The sequence below is a fragment of the Rhinopithecus bieti genome, unplaced genomic scaffold (assembly GCF_001698545.2).
Source record: "Rhinopithecus bieti isolate Rb0 unplaced genomic scaffold, ASM169854v2 scaffold_62808, whole genome shotgun sequence".
NCBI classification, from domain to species: domain Eukaryota; kingdom Metazoa; phylum Chordata; class Mammalia; order Primates; family Cercopithecidae; genus Rhinopithecus; species Rhinopithecus bieti.
Genome location: NW_016824893.1, coordinates 620,385 through 639,247, shown reverse-complemented (window position 1 = coordinate 639,247; position 18,863 = coordinate 620,385).

Genomic DNA, 18,863 nt, shown 5'->3' with positions numbered 1-18,863 from the left:
GCTTCAAAAAGCCTGTTTCAAAGAAAATTTTCAAACTATAAATTATGTATGAAAAGATACAGATACAAAATGCTATTTAGAAAAGAAACTAAGTTAATGAAAGGAAACTCATTCTATATTTTTTTCTGAGACAAAATGGATGACCCCACTTTAGCAGAAAGCCGTTGAAAATCTTCATGTAAAGCCACAGCATCAAAAGCAACATTCTTGTCAAATATAAATTTCAAGTGGTATTATAAAGCTAGGCCATAAAATCTAACCATTCTGAACATTTGATTTGTAAGATATTGAGCTCATGTTAGATATTGTGATATATTGGGAATCCATTAAAGTTCTCAAGGAAAAAAAAGAAAACCATGGACAAGTGAATTTACATTTCTAACTTGCAACAAGGCTGCAGTAGAAGTTAATAAAACCAAAGAAATGACCTACTGAAAAAAAGAAATATTAAAATAAAAAATAAACACTTTCATTACAGCATTTCTTGCTGTAGAAATCTTCATGATAATTAACAAAATAAATAAAAGAAACATGACAAAAGCTTCAATTTTCTTGTTGTTTTATAATATTAAGAGCTACAGCAGGCTGGCATGGTGGCTCACACCTGTAACCCCAGCACTTCGGGAGGCTGAAGCAAGGGGATTGCTTGAGCCCAGAAGTTTGAGACCAGCCTGGACAACAATGGGAGATGCCATCTTCATTTTATTACAAATAATTTTAAAAGAACTACAACAATCATTTTATGGTAAAACATGTTATGACTACGTTTTTTAAAGAACTATTTTTTTTTTATAAATAGGAGCCCTAAGAAACTCTATAAGAATTTATTTAAAATTTAAAATTCATTTTTGTGAATATTTGTGATGTGCCAGACATTTTCAATGTATGATTTAATTTAATTTTCACATTCACCTTTTGAAGTTTCATCACTCCTATTTTAAAGATATGAAAACTGAGGTTCAGCTTCAGAGAGGTTATGTAACTTGCCTAAGATAGGATTCCAGCAAAGATCTAGAAACTCGAAGACCAATGCTGACTTACTTACAACATAAAATCAGCATCGAAATCGATTTTCTTTTCAGGTTTCAGGGCTGATTCAATTTTCGATTGAACACTAACTTCAGTTCTTGCAAATCCTTGTCTCACTTCTTTCATTTGGGTTGAAGGGTATGGCGGGAGATTCTGAAACTCTTTGAAGTGTATTCTTTAGATTATTTTAAATTTACCAAAAGTGACCTGATCATTTTACCCAAAGATTTAGAAGGTAATTTTCTCTGTCTTTGAAGTTTAGTAGTTGTTTTTAGGATGTGTGTCAGAATGTATTGTTTTGGGTTTATTCTCTCCACATTCACTGTGGGTCTTTTAACATTTACATTTAAGTCTTTACAATTCAATATTCTGGCCCAGAATTTTTTTTTTTAATAATGTTAAGCCTCAGTTCAATCTATTGCTTGGTTTTCTTCTTCAGAGATATTACTGTGTTAGACCTTTTCTGTATTTATTTCTATATCATTTTATCTGTAATTTTAAAACTTTTCTTGCATGTTTTTATTTTTATACCTCTTTTCAATGTCTCTCAGTACATTTTCAGTTGATTCTATTCCTCCTTAGATATTTATAATTAGTGCTCATTTCTGATACAATTTTGTTCTTTTCCTTAACATTTTTCAGGCTTAACTATCATCTTTTTATATATACTGCTTTTGATGATACTTAACTCATGGTAGAGTGTTATGTTACAGTTTTCCTCTGCTTTATATCTGAATTTTGGTCCTTTGTAAAAGTTTTGTGCTTTTGCCAGAACATTAAGTTGTAGAAGAGGAAAAGATATTTTCTGTTTCCCTTCCTCATATCTTCTCAGGCTGGGGCCCTGCCAGTTAGACTGACCAAAGACAGATTAACAAGAGAAAAAGAAGCAGAGGTACATTAACATGTGCCTGGTGCATATACCTGAGAGCCTTCAGAGATATGTGTGCCTCAAAGGGTGGTTAGACCATGGGTTTATATAGCTTCTTCACAGAAGAACAACGCATTTGGCTGGGCTAGATGGCTCATGCCTGTAATTCTGTTAATAACACTTTTGGAGGCCAAGGTGGAAGGATCACTTAAGGCCAGAAGTTCAAGACCCGCTTGGGCATTACAGCAAAACCTCATCTCTAAAAAACATCAAAATTAAAATTGAAAAGTATCCAGTTGTGGTGGTGCACACCTGTAATTCTAGCTACTTGTGAGACAGAGGTAGGAGAACTGCTTGAGCCCAGGAGTTTGAGGTTGCAGTGAGCTACAAGCATACCACAGCACTCCAGTCTGAAAAACAGAGCAAGACCTGTCTCTAAAAACAACTGAGTTTTAAGGATGGCAGGCTGTGAGAATGTAAACACAGGGGAGAAACTACTGGAAGATAGGGCTAGTTAGTAGGTTTGTGGTATAGATTCCTCAGGTACTGTCTCCAGGTTGGTAAGTGTCTACAGTTGTCTTCAATAATTAATTTCTGTCTTCCTAGTACAGAGGGGAAGGAGGACGTCTTTACAAAGCTATGTCTTGTTTTAGGCAAATAGGGGAGCCTGAAAGCTTTTATTGTATCTGCTTCTTCTTCATTGGCTTCAGCTAAAAATAATTCTTATGTCAAAGTGGCATATTTTGAAGTGGCATATTGTCCTACCCGTCAAGGTCCTCTTCCTTAGGGAGTGTGAATTTGGGTGACTTATGAGGTTTCTTAATTTAAAAGTACCACTTTTCATTGTTGGAGAGTTTCATTTCTTTAATATATAGTCTTTTTAGACAGACAGGTTTTGTTGTTGTTGTGTCTTGCTGTGATAATGTTTTAACTTCAGTAGGATTCTTCATTTCCATTGACTGCTCCTTCTTTCCCTGCATGAATGAGTCTGAGAGTCATCTCACTCTTCTGAGACATCTTTCCAACAATGCCCTTCTGGTCTGCACACCTCCAAGCCTCTTCCTTTCTACCATCCAAGTGGCAATTCTCTCTTCTCCAGATCTCACACTGTAGTCACTACTTACCTCTGGAGATGGGGAGCAGGGAGACCTGTCTTTTCTATGGGTAATTTCTACTTGGTTTGCCAGGACTCCTACCTCTGTCTGTTCTGCTCTGCTATGTGAAGTCTCCACCAATTTTCTGCTTTTCACAGGCTCTTGAGCTAGCTGGACTGGTCTTGGATGTTCACTTCCCCACTTCCATGTAAACTGACATATGATATAGTCTCTGTGTCCTTGTTACACAGTTGGCATGTATTTATATCTCTTTGTGTTTTGGGCTATTCGTACAGAGATTCAGAGCTTGATGCAACAAAATTGAACTACTGATTCTAATTTTGTATGCTCTTATGCATTTTTGTCTTCAAAATCTGTCAACTTCTGAAAATATACATGAAAAAATTTCCCATTACTCTTGTAATGGGATTGTGCATTTATCGGGTTCCCTTGTATTTACAAAGCTGTCTGCATGGTGAATATTGTGTTGCTGATTATGACAACTCTCTTTTCTTTGGGGATGATAACATCTGTTGTTTTATGCCATTCACTGTCACCTTTAACAGCTTTGGCTTTGCATTGCATTTATATGATGTTGCCATCACCATTTCATAAGATCACTTATGGTCTTCATTGCCCTGGTTGTTCTGACCACCGCTTCATTTCCAATGCTTCTTACTTTATGTTACATGTGTCTCATGAACATCATAGAGCTGCATTTTGCTTCCAAACCAAATATAAGATTCTTTAATTTTGAAAGAATAATTCAGTCCATAAATATGAATATTTGGCACAATAATTTCTACACTTGCTTTTGTTTCTACCAAAATATTTTGCCACTTTATTATCTTAGCTTTTGCTTCTTCAAATACATTTGTTCCCCCATCTTTATTGCCACACATGGTCCAAATTATGTCAAATCTCTGCTACCTGATCTCCTCATTTTCACTCTTATCTTTCAATTCAGTTCCCATACAGCAACCAAAATAATATTTAAAAAATTCAAACCAAATTATATCACTCCCCTGCTAAAACATTTTAATTACCAAAAGTTGCAATTAGAATAAGATGCACATTCCTATTGTGCAATGAGACATGATCTGTCTCATGTGGCTTTCCAATCTCCTTGTATTTTTCTTTTCTGCTATCACATTCTGATCCATCAACACTACCATTTTTATTATTTCTTAAAAGTGCTAAACTTGTCTAGGACTTTGGAACATTGCCTTTACTCATTTTGGAAGATTTCTCCACTAACTCTTCAACTGGCAAGCTCCTCTTAATCACTAAGATCTCAGGTTAGATGTCCCCTTCCTTGACAATGTTGAAAAACAACTGGCCCTCATAATTCTCTATAGCATGGAATGATTTATTTCCTCCAGAGCAGTAGGCAATAAACAAATAAATGAGATAATTACAAATTGTCAGGTTACAGCTGCTAAAACATAAGTTTTATGAAGCCAGGGGTCATGTTTGTCTTTCTTTGCATGGTCCATCGAAACCACAGAGCTCCTCTATCACTTTCTCAATTGGTACTCTTCCCTCTCCTTTCACTGTGGTATCAAGATCAAGTTCTTTATGTGGCACATAACATCCTCTGTGATCTTTCCCTATTGACCTCTCTAGTCTCATCTTTTAAACTCACTGTCAATATTTCAATGTTCTAGGGATATCACTTTAATGTCGATTTCTCTCATGCTGTCCTATCTGCTTGAAATGACCTCCCCCTCTCTTCCATTCTGCTTATCCTGTGTTGGCTAAATCCTATTTACGCTTCCACAATTAGCTTAGTACTTATCTCCTCTAGGAAGCTTTCCTTAACCCCAGTCCTTCCTGGCTGAACTAAGGACTCACTTTTGAGTTCTCTTAAGTCCACATAAGCATTCCCAATGTTGCTTGGCGCATGATAATAATATAATCTTATGTTCCTTCTTAGAAAATGTATGGTGTGTGATAGAGAAGGGGTTTTATGTTAAAAGGTTTCTTTTATTTTGGATCAGTATGATCTTAAATAATTTATTACAAACTTCATTGAATAAAATCTTTAATGTATACTACATGGCCACAAATATTGACTCTTCCCTTTTAATAAATTATCAGTTTTTAAAATATATTTCAAGGTAGTGAATAAGCTTAGTCACTAATCTAAATATATAATATTGTGTGTGGTTTGAAAGTGAAATATATATTTTAGTGTAAAAAATTTTAACTGTATTCAAACCCTGATGCTGAAATTTTATTTTGTTCTAAAATAACTTTTGTGATTTGTTTCTAAATGAAAATCTCGAAGAGACTTTTCAGGATACTTTTTGAAACAGTTCTCTTTTAATAGGGCACTGAAAATGTGAATAGTTCTAGTTCAAAATAGATAAAAAGTCTAGTTTGGTATAGTTTTGCAATGTTAACTTGCTAAAAATTATGAAAACATTTTTATCTGTTACAGAAAAAATGTTTGACAAGACAGATGCTTAAAACTCTAGTGAATATCAATTTGCATTACATTTTCAAATCTCCTTTTGTATTTTTCTCCCTCACTAAATGTTATACATCAATATCATTGTGTAGAAGGGGCATTTAAAAGAAAAATTCTCAAAATTCTGAAGACCTCTGATTGTCTAAATTTACCAATTCCTAGTTACTTCAACTGTAGGTCAGAAGTGATGGGAAATTTTGTTTATGTTTGTTGAGTGTTGTATATGAGAATGATAACATAGCTATACTGTGGTAGGTGGAAAAATGATCCCCAGAGATGTCCCTGTCCTTCCTAATATCTGGAACTTGTGCTAGAGCAAAAGAGATTTTGCCAATGTGATTAAGTTAAGGATCTGGGCATGGGGAGTGATCCTGGATTACCTAGATGAGTCCATTGTAATCACAGGAGGGCCAGAGTCAGAGAAAGAGATGCAATGAGGAAAGCAGAGGCAGGAGTGATGTGAAGGGGCCATGAGCCAAAGAATGCAGGTGACCTCTGGGATCTGGAAAAGGCAAGGAAACAGATTCTCCTGTAAAGACTCCAGAAGAAATGCAGTCTTGCTGACACCTTGGTATTAGGATTGATGACTTTCAGAACTGCAAAATATTTGTGTTGTTGGAAGGTGCCAAGTGTGTGGTAATTTGTTACAGCAGCAACAGGAACCTAGTACATAGACATAGTTTAAGTTTAACTGTATAAAATGTCAAATAAGATGACAAAGAAGAATTTCAGCAAAAATGTAAAACATCTTTCTATATAGGAGGACTAGTATACAAAAATGGTGGGTGAGGAGACTCACAGACAAATTAATGAATGGCTCCCTATCTTACACTTGGTTGAGTGATTGTGTCAAATCAAAGGGATGCAAGCCTCTAATATACCATCCTAGTCTTCACAGAGGCTTCCACCTTGAAATTCCATGAGAGACATCTCCCTTCTCAGATTATCTGCCATTGAGTTCCTAGGTTTCCTCTCCATGTGCCATATCATCACCACTCTCCCTGTCTAAAATACATTTTAAAAGGTTTGTGGATTCTTCCCTTTTCTTTACTTCTCTTGGTTTCACTGTTCTCTGGGTAAATAGATATGTTTATATGTTTATGTACTGGGGGGACAGGGATAGCTATGGAATCGGGACAAAGTTCCTCTCTAATAAATATACCTTTAGTAATTTGTTCTTAACCTAAAGGTAGACTGAGCTGAGAAGATAGAGATCAGAGTCCAGGACAGCTGACATTCCTTGAATCTGCAGAGGAAGGCACTGGAAAACAGAGAGGTACTTATTTAGGAGGAACTCCACACATCTAAAGAGGGTTCTCATGAGTCCTTGACCAAGAGCTGGACTTGATGTAGGCAAACTGAGCCTTCTTAAGGCTTTCCAGAGAATAGAAGCTACAGGGTTGAGAGTCAACCAGATGTATTAGCAATCAAGTAGTGTTGGGATCATTGGTGTGCCCAGATGGAAAGATGTTAAGACTTTAACATGGAATATCCAGAGAAGACATCAAAAAGGCTGCATCTTAGGAGTAAGGACCATGACTGAAAACAAGGGCTACTCTATACCTACCCCGAAAGCTTGAAACCAAACACCAATAAGCACAGAGTAGATAAAGTTTGGAGGTTTAGTTCTGCCAAGCAAAAATGGTTTAGGGTTTCCCACAGAACCAAACTAAAAACATAAAATTAAGAATAAACAATTTAAAGGAAATCAGTGAAATTGGCCAATAATTAAACTGCGTACTACTACAATTATTGGCTCTCCTTAGGAAAGAATTACAGAAATTAAAATATCTGAAATACATCCCCATCATGTTTTGAAAACAATAATAAATTAATAGACATACAAAGAAACATAAAAACTTGGCCTATACTCAGGAAAAAAGCAATCAGTAGAAAATTAACCTAAGATTCTACCAATGTTATATTTAGCAAAATAATGTCTTAAGCACTTATTATGTGTTCAAATGATTTTAAATGTCCTCAAAATTATAGTTTTAACAAGTGAATAGATAGAGAATTTAGCAAAGAAACTGAAACTCTAAGAAAGGAAATAAATATACTCTAGGACTAAAATTACAGTGGCAGTAAACAAAAAATTTTCTCGATCTTCAGGACAGATTGGAAGTAGCACAAGCTTGCTGTAGAAAGATCAATATAAATGAGGAAGTCTGAATAACAGGGAGAAAAAAAGATTGAAAAAAAGGAAAAGAATAGATCCTCATGGAAATAAATGGCAGTATTAAATGACCTAGCACAAGTATAACTAGAGTCCCCAAAAAAGAGAGTGAGAAGTAGACAGGAAATATATTTGGCATATAATTACCAAAATGTTCTCAAATTTGATGAAAATTGTCAACTTATAGATTCAAGTAGTTTAGTTAGTCCAAAAAGGGATCAAAAATTGTACACTTAGGCACATAATAGTCAAACAACTGAAAAAAGAAAAAAATAAGATTACTTGAAAGTAGTCAGATGATGAAGGTGATGATGCATTACATACAGAAAAACAAAAATAAAATTATAAATTATTTCTAATGAGAAACCATGGGAGCCAGAAAATCATGGAACAATATGTAGAAAGTATTGAAAGAAAAAAAAAGGTCAGTCTAGAATTCTATATCCAATAAAAATATCCTACAAAATGTGGATAAACTTTTTAAAAATTCAGATGAACAAAAGCTAAGAGAATTTGATCTCTTACAATGATCTATACTACACAATATGTAAAAGATTGTTAGACTTAAGGGAAATCAGAACTGATGAAAACTTAAATATACAAGGTTTCACAAAGAGCACTGGAAACGGAAAAAAAAGGGGGTATATTAAAAGTTAACTTTTTCTTTGTAATTTCATTATAATATCATTGTCATTTAAAACAGAGTATCATTTACAAAGGGGTTACAATGCATGTAAAAGAAAAATGAGAACAATAGCACAAAGGATAAAGAAATATGTAAAAATTAAACATCTTTTACAGTCTTTTGAGAAAAAAGAACTGCCATGAATAAAGAAAGATATTTCAAAATAATAAGAAGATCATTCTTCAAGAAGAGAAAACAATCATCAATGTATATGCTACTAATAACAAAGATCCAAAATTCCTAAAGCAAAATTGACTAATATAATGAGAGAAACAGTGAAATCTACAAACAGTGATAAATATTTCAAAATCGCTCTCTCAATAATTTATAGAACAAAAATAAAGATCTGGAGAACCTGAACAGCACTATCAAAACATATTGATCTCATTGGCATTTATAAAATGTAACATCTGACAATTTCATAAGATCCATCCCTTTGAAATATGAGAAATGAAGGTTATATTCATACAATGAAATTCTGCACAATAATTAAAAGCAATTACTGATACATACAATAACACAGGAGATTCTCATAACCATTATTTTGGTGGTTATGAGAAAAGAAGCCAGTGCATATGTTTTTTAAATTTTAATGAACCATACATTTAAAATGGATCCATTTTATTCTACCTAAGTAATACGTCAGTATTCATTTAAAATACATCTATGCATTTAATGTAAAATACATAGATGAAGAAACACAGCTTAATATTATATGATGATCAAAACCTACCTTAAATAGAGAGTTTAAAAAAAAAAAAAAACGAATGATTGAATTAAGAGCACATCATGTACCTTTTATGAATATCTGTCCAAGTTGACTTTTATGAATATCTGCCCAAGTTGACTGTATCCTCATAGACACTGTTGAGCAACACCTTTTCAAAGTTAAAAATATTTATATCATGTATTGCTTGCTTTCTCTCATGATAGCCCTAACTCCCATAAATACTTCATAAACCTTAAGGAAATTGTCAATCACTATTTAGGAAAGCCTGCCTTTTGCATATTTTTTATTATGTAGATCATGCTGTATCATAATAATCTTAAAATATGCTGCTTTCCCCTAGTAGACTATGAACATAGTGATATTAGCTACTGCATTTCATTAATCTTGTTATTTTAAGACCTTGCATAGAGACTGATACAAAATCAGTGCTGAAAATATATTCGTTAAATAAATCCATCAATCAGAAAAGAAAAAAAAACCTAAAAAACTATTTTGATCAAATTCATATGTTGGGTGTGCATTTTGTTTCTTCTAATTTTTTTGGATATTGCAGCATTAATTCTTTATTTAAATAATAAATTGAATAATTTATTTATTTTTATTTTATTATTTTTTTTTTTTTATTTTTCGAGACAGAGTCTTGCTCTATCGCCTAGGCTGGAGTGCAGTGGCCCAATCTCTGCTCCCTGCAAGCTCCCTCTCCAGGGTTCATGCCATTCTTCTGCCTCATCCTCCTGAATAACTGGGACTACAGGTGCTCGCCACCACGCCCGGCTAATTTTTTTGTATTTTTAGTAGAGACGGGGTTTCACCATGTCAACCAGGATGGTCTCAATCTCCTGACCTCGTGTTCCGCCCGCCTTGGCCTCCCGAAGTGCTGGGACTGGAGGCATGAGCCACCACACCCGGGGAATAATTTGAATTTTAAAAGAAAACATGAGCAGAAAACAACATACCTTTTAAAAGAAATTTTGGGAAAGAAAACAAAATAGAAATGTTTTGAAAACAAACGGCTATTTGTAAGAAATGTCTGGGAGCTTTTAAGCATCAACCATCAACACATTGGTAGCAAGTGGCCACTGATGGAAAGATACTTGTAAAAGGAAATTGTTCTTATCATTTTGTACCATTACAGATTTTATCCTGTGGTTTTTCTTTATAAGGAAACATTGGCAAAACTTGCAGTAGAAAAATGAGAGATTATGTGGAAAACTAGGGAAAATATGTAGGAATTTTCAATTATTTTTTATTAACCAGAGGATTATTCCTATTCTCTGTAGCATATATTGATTTAAAAAACAATAATGCCAATTAGTATCGATCCTCCTTTCTGTACTGCCTATGTTTTTTTTGGAAAAAGATGGTTTTCAATCCTTCCCATACCTCCGAACACCATACGTATGAAATGAAAAGATTTTTGTCAGGCATATGTATCTATCACAGTCACAGAAATCATGGCATTTTTACTATAAAAGGAGAGATAAAAAAGCATTTTCTGCCTCCTCCTCCAAATTTACATAGATTGAATCTAGAGATTAATTTGGCTTGAGAAATATTTGAGAATAACTGGTTTCATTTTACTTTTATGTGTTTAATGTGATTTATTTTTCCTAACAAGAAATTTTTAAAACTATATCTTAAAATAAGTGCATAGATTTTGAATGGCCTTTTTAGAGACTAGCTAAAAGAGATTTTGCAAAGCTCCCTTCTGTTTGTGGATCTGATCTAAACGGTAATGGGACTGGCTTTCTCTTTGAATACCAGAAGGAGCCATTAGTCTCTCTGGGCCAGGAGAAAGAAAGTATTCTTGCTGTTGTTCTTCCCTTCCTCTTTCAATTCCACCCCAAAAACCAGATCCAGGAGTGAACACCATTTGACCAGCCATAGTGTGGGCCACATTGGTTCCCAAAGAGTGGAGGGGTACATTTCACCTCGAAGGTAACACCATTGCCCCTACTGGCAAAGCATAACAAAGCCAGAAGGTCCTCTGGAAGAAAAACTGTAGTTACTCATCAGCCAACTGCTAACTAAGTTGGTCCTTTAAGTATGACGCTAATTCATTCACTTCTTTTCCATGCCTATTTCTTTACTTTTCTTTGACTAGATTGTATAATAATTTCTGTCTGTTGAAGTCCTTCTAATTCTTCAATGTCCAGCTCAATGAAAATTTACTGAAAATAATATTTAACACATTTATAAATGATGTATAGCTTTGATCAAATAAATGCTTAGGTTGAAAACCAATATATGAAATATTAAAAAGAAAACCTACGGAGACCATTGTGTCTGATTTGGCTTTCCGTTTTCTGAAGTCTGTAGACAATCCATATTAATGTTCATTACCTAAGGAAAAAGTCTTGCTAATTGCAGCCAGAGAGTTTTATTTAGCAACACGAAGATAAAAGTAAACCAATGAAATCCTTGCCAGACACCATTAGTGTGAATTAATCTCCTGTACTCCTGTGACTCTCAATCGGCTTAGAGCAGTTCAAAAATTTAATTGTACAAATATTGATTGAGGACTTGTTAATTATAAAAGAACATGATATGGGTTAAGCATACACACATGAATAAGATATGAATTCACTGGTCAAGAAGTTTACAGAGAAAGAAACAATGAATACCCCCAAGGGGGTGCTGTAAATATTAACAAAAGTCAAGGAAATGGAGGAAGAAACTTACAAATCGTGATCTATGGGGGTGGAAAGGCATCCTAAGCAGAAAGAAAGTATGGTCAGGGAGAATTGAGAAGCAGGGTGCTGGGAGGACACAGAATTATCTGCTGTGACTATAACTCTTGTGCAAGTAAAAACTGCCTGAAGAGTGAGTTAAAAATGTGTATTCAAAGGCTGCTTTTCTGGAAAGTCTGATCAGCAGGACTGGAATGGTGTCAAGGTCATGCATCTCAGGTGATTCTGATATCGGTGGCCTGTAGGCAACCCAGCAAGACCTTGTGGCCCAAACACAGACAATAGGGACATGAAATGAAATTGAGACTGGAAATCTGCCGAGAATGAAATTGTGAAGGGATTTGAATGTCCTGGGAAGAAAAATTCTGTTGAAGACCATTGAAGATTTTAAGAAGGAAAACTGAGATTGGGGTTTGGAAATCTGACTATGGTAATGATGAAGATGATGAATTGCAGAATCTAAAGACTTAGGGACAAGTGCAGACCCTTCTGCAATAGAAAGAAGGTTAGCAACAGGTGACATCAATGAGGAAAGAGCAGAGGGGTGAGACAGGCAGTGCCAACAGGACTTTGAGCAAATATGGTTTAGGGAACTCATGGGCTACATGCCTGAGTCAACAACTGGACCTGTTACTCCAATAACACATCCCTCAGGTGGGTTGGTTCAGTAGTCCCCATTCCCCTGATTCAAGCTGTACCTGCCCCTAATTATGTCCTCACCTTTTCAAATTATAATACCTGGTTGTTTTCAGAAGATTTCTGTAAGCCTGATATATGTTATTTTATCACTTGAATGTATTCAACTTAATCACTTACTGCCTGATTGAATTCTGCATTCCTTTCATATTATTATCTACCTATTATTCTATAAACATGATTATTATTTCATTAAAACTCAAATTATTCTTTCATGGTTGCCTGGGTCTTCAGCTATAACACTAAGTGATAATAGTATTTTGTTTTAAGATTGGATACATTTTTGAGGAATAGACAGGGTGCAGAGATGGTTTAATGTTATCCTATTCATGAGAATATTGAGGCACAAAGAGGAGAAACAGCTTAACTAGAGTTAGCTCACTTTAGTAGTCAATAGAGCCCCTCTCAATTATCCTGGTATTTCATGCTCAAAGTCTCAACATTATACAATTTTGGCTCTTTTTGAAAAGAAGATTAGTGAATATTTGTATGTGGAGATTTTAAAAAATCTAAATAGCAATATGAATTGATCACAGAATATTCAAGATTATGAAAAAGCAACTTTAGAGAATTCTTGATGCTTACCAAGCAGGTTTATCAAAGAAGGAATTTCACTGTTAAGTTTAGTTCAATTTTAGCTATGTTTCTTGCTTTGAAACAGACAAACCTGCCATTTAGAAAGTAAAAGACATGGACAATTTTCAGTCCATTTTCTGTCTTTTAAATTCCTCAGGAAAAATAGCCGACGTTATTCTACTCTGTCACATCAACAGCATTAGACCAGAAGGGAACTTAGATTTATGGGATGATTTCATGCTTAGTGTATCTCAAAGTAGAACACAAAGTAATAAATTAAGTAGAAATTATACTTAATGTAGACCAAAGTAATCTTGCTTCTGCTAGAAAGAGCAATGAGCAAGAACATTTTCTTCTTTGAAGGATTATACATTTTATAGAGCTCTAGTTATCTGCTCTTAATCTGATAAATTTATATCATTGTGGAAAGTTGAGACTCTTAATACTTAGTAACTTTTTGTTCATTCAAAGAGGTTATATGGACCTGGTAGCTTGTATCAGTTTGCATGACACATTGGGTAAATCCAGTATTTATTATTCTAATAAGTATTTATTTTGTGTTACATGTAAATATTTATTTCTCTACAATTATATATATATATGAAAAAACCTTTAACGTGTATCACTGTAATGAAGTAATTGTTGCATGATTTATTTGACTCACTATTACCTAACAGCAGCTGGTAAATTATCAAGATGCCACCCTGGCTGTATGTATGTGAAACACATGTAGGTAACCTTGAAACAAATGGGAATAGGTGCACTCTTAAGAGTTTCATAAATAAAGTAGGGGCAGGCAGTCAAGACAAGAAAGGATGTTCACAAATTGGCAAAGTTTTGTCACTGTTAAAAATGCAGAATAGACCTTGAGATGGTCAGGGCAGTTATTATGTAGTTGTAGATATTCATGTATTGATTTACAATTAGCCCAAGTCTACTAATTTTTGACCACCCAATCAAGGCCTCTCTGACACAATTATAGTCCACAGAGAACACTTTGCTGTGTGCTGAATGATTTCACAATTTTATATGACAATCCCACGAATTAAATATTACCATCAGTCCTTTTCATATGAGGAGTTTGAGGCCTGGAGAGATTAACAGATATACTTAAGAAACCACAGTTCATAAGCAATGGACTTAGACTAGAGCCTGGGCTTCTGACACCTGTGCTCCCTCCAAAGACCTTGTTTCTCATGAATGCTCTTTAAATATTTTGACTTACCTAGTGATATAGTTTGGATGCTGTCCCCTTTAAATCTCATGTTAAGATATAATCCCCAATGTTGCCGGTGGGGTCTGGTGAGAGGTGTTTGGGCCATAGGGGAGGATCCTTCATGGCTTGATGCTGTCCTTACAATAGTGAGTGAGTTCTCGTGACATCTGGTTGTTTGAAAGTGTGTGGCATCTTCCTCCTCACTGTCTTGCTCCATCTCTCACCATGTGAGAGGCCTGCTCCTCCTTGGTTTTCTGCCATGATTGAAAGCTTCCTGAGGCCTCCCCAGAAGCTGAACAGATGTCAGCACCATCCTTCTTATACAGCCTGCAGAACTGTGAGCCAATTAAACCTCTTTTCTTTATCAATTACCCAGTCTCAGGTATTTCTTTTTCTTTTTTTTTTCTTTTCTTTTTTTTTTTTTCTGAGACAGTCTTGCTCTATCACCCAGATTGAAGTGCAGTGGCACGATCTTGGCTCACTGCAACCTCTGCCTCCCAAGTTCAAGTGATTCTCGTGCCTCAGCCTCCCGAGTAACTGGGATTACAGGCGTGCACCACCACGCCTGGCTAATTTTTATATTTTTAATAGAGACGAGGTTTCACCATGTTGGCCAGGCTGATCTCAAACTCCTGGCCCCAGATGATCTGCCTGCCTCAGCCTCCCAGAGTGCTGGGATTACAGGCATGAGACATTGTGACTAGCCTCAGGTATTTCTTTACAGCAATGCAAGACTGACCTAACACACCTGGGTACCAAACAAATTCTTGGCTTCAAGAGGGATATTTTATAGTATGAAAATCTTCCAATCAATTTCCTACAAATGGAGGCTGAGACAGGCAATGAATCGGAGCTAAAACCACATAATAAAGCATGTAAATCCTTTAATGATGAGTAATTAAATGGTTTCTCCATGTATAATTTCAGAATTACTTGCATGATACTTTTTAGCCAAACGGTTTAGCTGCAGACACAAAGCATCAATGAAGGGAATGAACATCATGGATGACTCAGAAAAATAATTCATTACAACCATCTTTCAATTTTTACTGACAATAAGTTATTCAATCAGCTTTTGTGGTCGTTAATACTGACATAGTGACTGACAGTTCTTTATCATCTGTGGGACTTCCTGTTTTCAGAAGATTTGCAGGACTTTCCCAATGCAGACAAGACAATGAAGATTCTCAATTTAATTTTTTTATAAAGTCTTCAAGCTACAGTTAGTTTGAGTAGCTTGTTCTGGATAATAAAGCCTCAAATTATGAAACATCCTTGAGAGAACCGAAATTGAAAAAAATTAATTAACATTTCCTGTTCAGGAGAATTTGATACTATCAGAAACAGTTAGTTCTCTCAAGATTGATTCCAGGGGATATCTTTTCACTAATTGCCTATGAACTAGCCAGTGTAATTTGCATTCAGCTTTCAGCAAGTGAGTGTGAATTAGCCATAGATCCTCCACTTGTCTGATTACTTTGAGGCTTCAAATCTTATTTTATCATTTGGTCAGGTGGTAGAGACCAGTTCATCTCTGTTAAACATTGGCATTCTTGCAACTTGCTTTCTCAATTTCTTGTGTAACATTAAGGAGAATAGACCAGTGCCTATGAATATGGCTTTATATGCATAGTTAATTTTGATAGCACTTTGTTCTCATGTTTCATTCCTGGAATTATTTGTAGTGAGTTAGAGAATATAGTGCCATGTTTTATCAATACATGACAGAGAAATAATTTTTTTCAAACTGAAAAGGACCATTTGACTAATAGGTCACAGAATCGCAATTACTATAGAAGTGCAGGTTATAATGCTGATAGAAAATCATTAATAATGGCTTTTGATTTAAAACTGTTACTTTCTGAAACGTTTCCCTCTATTGGCTGGTTTTCTTCAGGCAGAAACAAAAAAAAAATGTCTAGGGTGGAGGATCAACTAGGTCTAATTGCTTTAAAATTTTCCTGTCTGTACCTGAGGGTGAGACTGCCTTCTCTGGGCACATTGGGAAATTTTTTCCAGGCTTCTGAGGGACAAGGTTGAATGAGTGCAATTCCCAGAAAATAGGTGAGGTTTAGTGTGCTTTTTTTATATTTGAATGTCCTCCTATGAGGCACAGGCATTAATCATTTTTGAAGGAAACTGGTCCAAAGCACTTAATGAAAATGTTTTGCTTCTGACCCGCTCGCCTTTGCACCACTGGCCAGATCACGGAATTTTAGTTGCAGAACAGATTCAACTCCAGAGAAATTATATCTAGTAATAGATATGTTGTTAAATTAAAATTTAGGATGATTTCAACTCCAGGTAACAACAACAACAACAACAAAACCCACTCAACTTGCTTTAAAATAACAAATATATCCACTTCACACAAATTTTGTAACTAGTTATTGCCAGCCACAGTTAGGGCAGAAAATCAAGAACATCAGTCTTTCAATGTTGACATCATCATGCTGGCTCCCCTCACAGATTTATGGTTGCATGACAACATTCAGAAGCAAGAAAGAGATATGCTCTCTCAAAAGTCTTACTATCAGTAAGGGAAACCTTTCCCAGAACTTTCTCAGTAGATTTATGCTCACATCATGTTTGCCATAAATCACACACAAAACCAAAAGTTCAACCAAGATTGATTTTGAGCAAGCACGAGTCATGGTGTGAGGTCCTCCTCCCTGGAAAGATGGGATCAGAGGAGTAGGATGGATACCTGGACAAAGAAAGGAGTGAACAGTGATGTGTAGGTAACAAATCATATGTGGTAAAGATATTGATATACCTGTATAATTTTTTTAATGTCAATTACTCAAAAAAATCAACACATCTGTGGTTTCTATTTGTCCTTATTGTTGGGTCTTGAAATAATGCTTCAAAATTTTAAAACATTGTCTCATATGTATATTGTCATGTAACTGGCCTTAATTGTATAAACCACACATGTGGGTGTGCAAAAATCTAACACTGTTTTATAACATTATAACCTTGACACACTGTTTTAACTGGTCACAAAAAATTAATCTTATTTTTCAGAGGTTTATAGGGAACTTTATTTTTATTATTTTTTAATTATACTTTAAGTTCTAGGGTACATGTGCACAAAACAAAGTGAAGGTTTGTTGCATATGTATACATGTGCTGTGTTGGTGTATTACACCCATTAACTCGTCCTTTACGTTAGGCATATCTCCTAATGCTATCCCTCTCCCCTCCGCCCACCCCATGACAGGCTCCAGTGTGTGATGTTCCCCTTCCTGTGTCCAAGTGTTCTCATTGTTCAATTCCCACCTATGAGTGAGAACATGTGATGTTTGGTTTTTTGTCCTTGTGATAGTTTGCTGAGAATGATGGTTTTCAGCTTCATCCATGTCCCTACAAAGGACATGAACTAATCCTTTTTTATGGCTACATAGTATTCCATGGTGTACATGTGCCACATTTTCTTAATCCAGTCTATCTTTGATGGACATTTGGGTTGGTTCCAAGTCTTTGCTATTGTGAATAGTGCCACAATAAACATATATGTGCATGTGTCTTTAGAGTAGCATGATTCATAATCCTTTGGGTATATATCCGGTAATGGGATCATTGGGTCAAATGGTATTTCTAGTTCTAGATCCTTGAGGAATTGCCATGCTGTCTTCCACAATGGTCGAACTAGTTACAGTTGCACAAACAGTGTAAAAGTGTTCCTATTTCTCCACATCCTCTCCAGCATCTGTTATTTCCTGACTTTTTAATGATAGTCATTGTAACTGGTGTGAGAATGGTATCTCATTGTGGTTTTGATTTGCATTTCTCTGATGCCGAGTGATGATGAGCATTTTTTCATGTGTCTGTTGGCTGCATAAATGTCTTCTTTTGAGAAGTGTCTGTTCATATCCTTCACCCACTTTTTGATGGGGTGGTTTTTTTCTTGTAAATGTGTTTGAGTTCTTTGTAGATTCTGGATATTAGCCCTTTGTCAGATGAGTAGATTGCAAACATTTTCTCCCATTCTGTAGGTTGCCTGTTCACTCTCATGGTAGTTTCTTTTACTGTGCAGAAAGTCTTTAGTTTAATTAGCTCCCATTTGTCAATTTTGGCTTTTGTTGCCATTGCTTTTGTTGTTTTAGACATGAAGTCTTTGCCCATGCCTATGTCCTGAATGGTATTACCTAGGTTTTCTTCTAGGGTTTTTATGGTTTTAGGTCTAACATTTAAATCTTTAATGCATCTTGAATTAATTTTGTATAAGGTGTAAGGAAGGGATCCAGTTTCAGCTTTCTACATATGGCTAGCCAGTTTTCTCAGCACCATTTATTAAATAGGGAATCCTTTCCCCATTTCTTGTTTTTGTCAAAGATCAGATGGTTGTAGATGTGTGGTATTATTTCTGAGGGCTCTGTTCTGTTCCATTGGTCTATATCTCTGTTTTGGTACCAGTATCATGCTGTTTTGGTTACTGTAGCCTTGTAGTACAGTTTAAAGTCAGGTAGCATGATGCCTCCAGCTTTGTTCTTTTGGCTTAGGATTGCCTTGGCAATGCGGGCTCTTTTTTGGTTCCATATGAACGTTAAAGTAGTTTTTTCCAGTTCTGTGAAGAGAGTCATTAGCTTGATGGGGATGGCATTGAATCTATAAATTACCTTAGGCA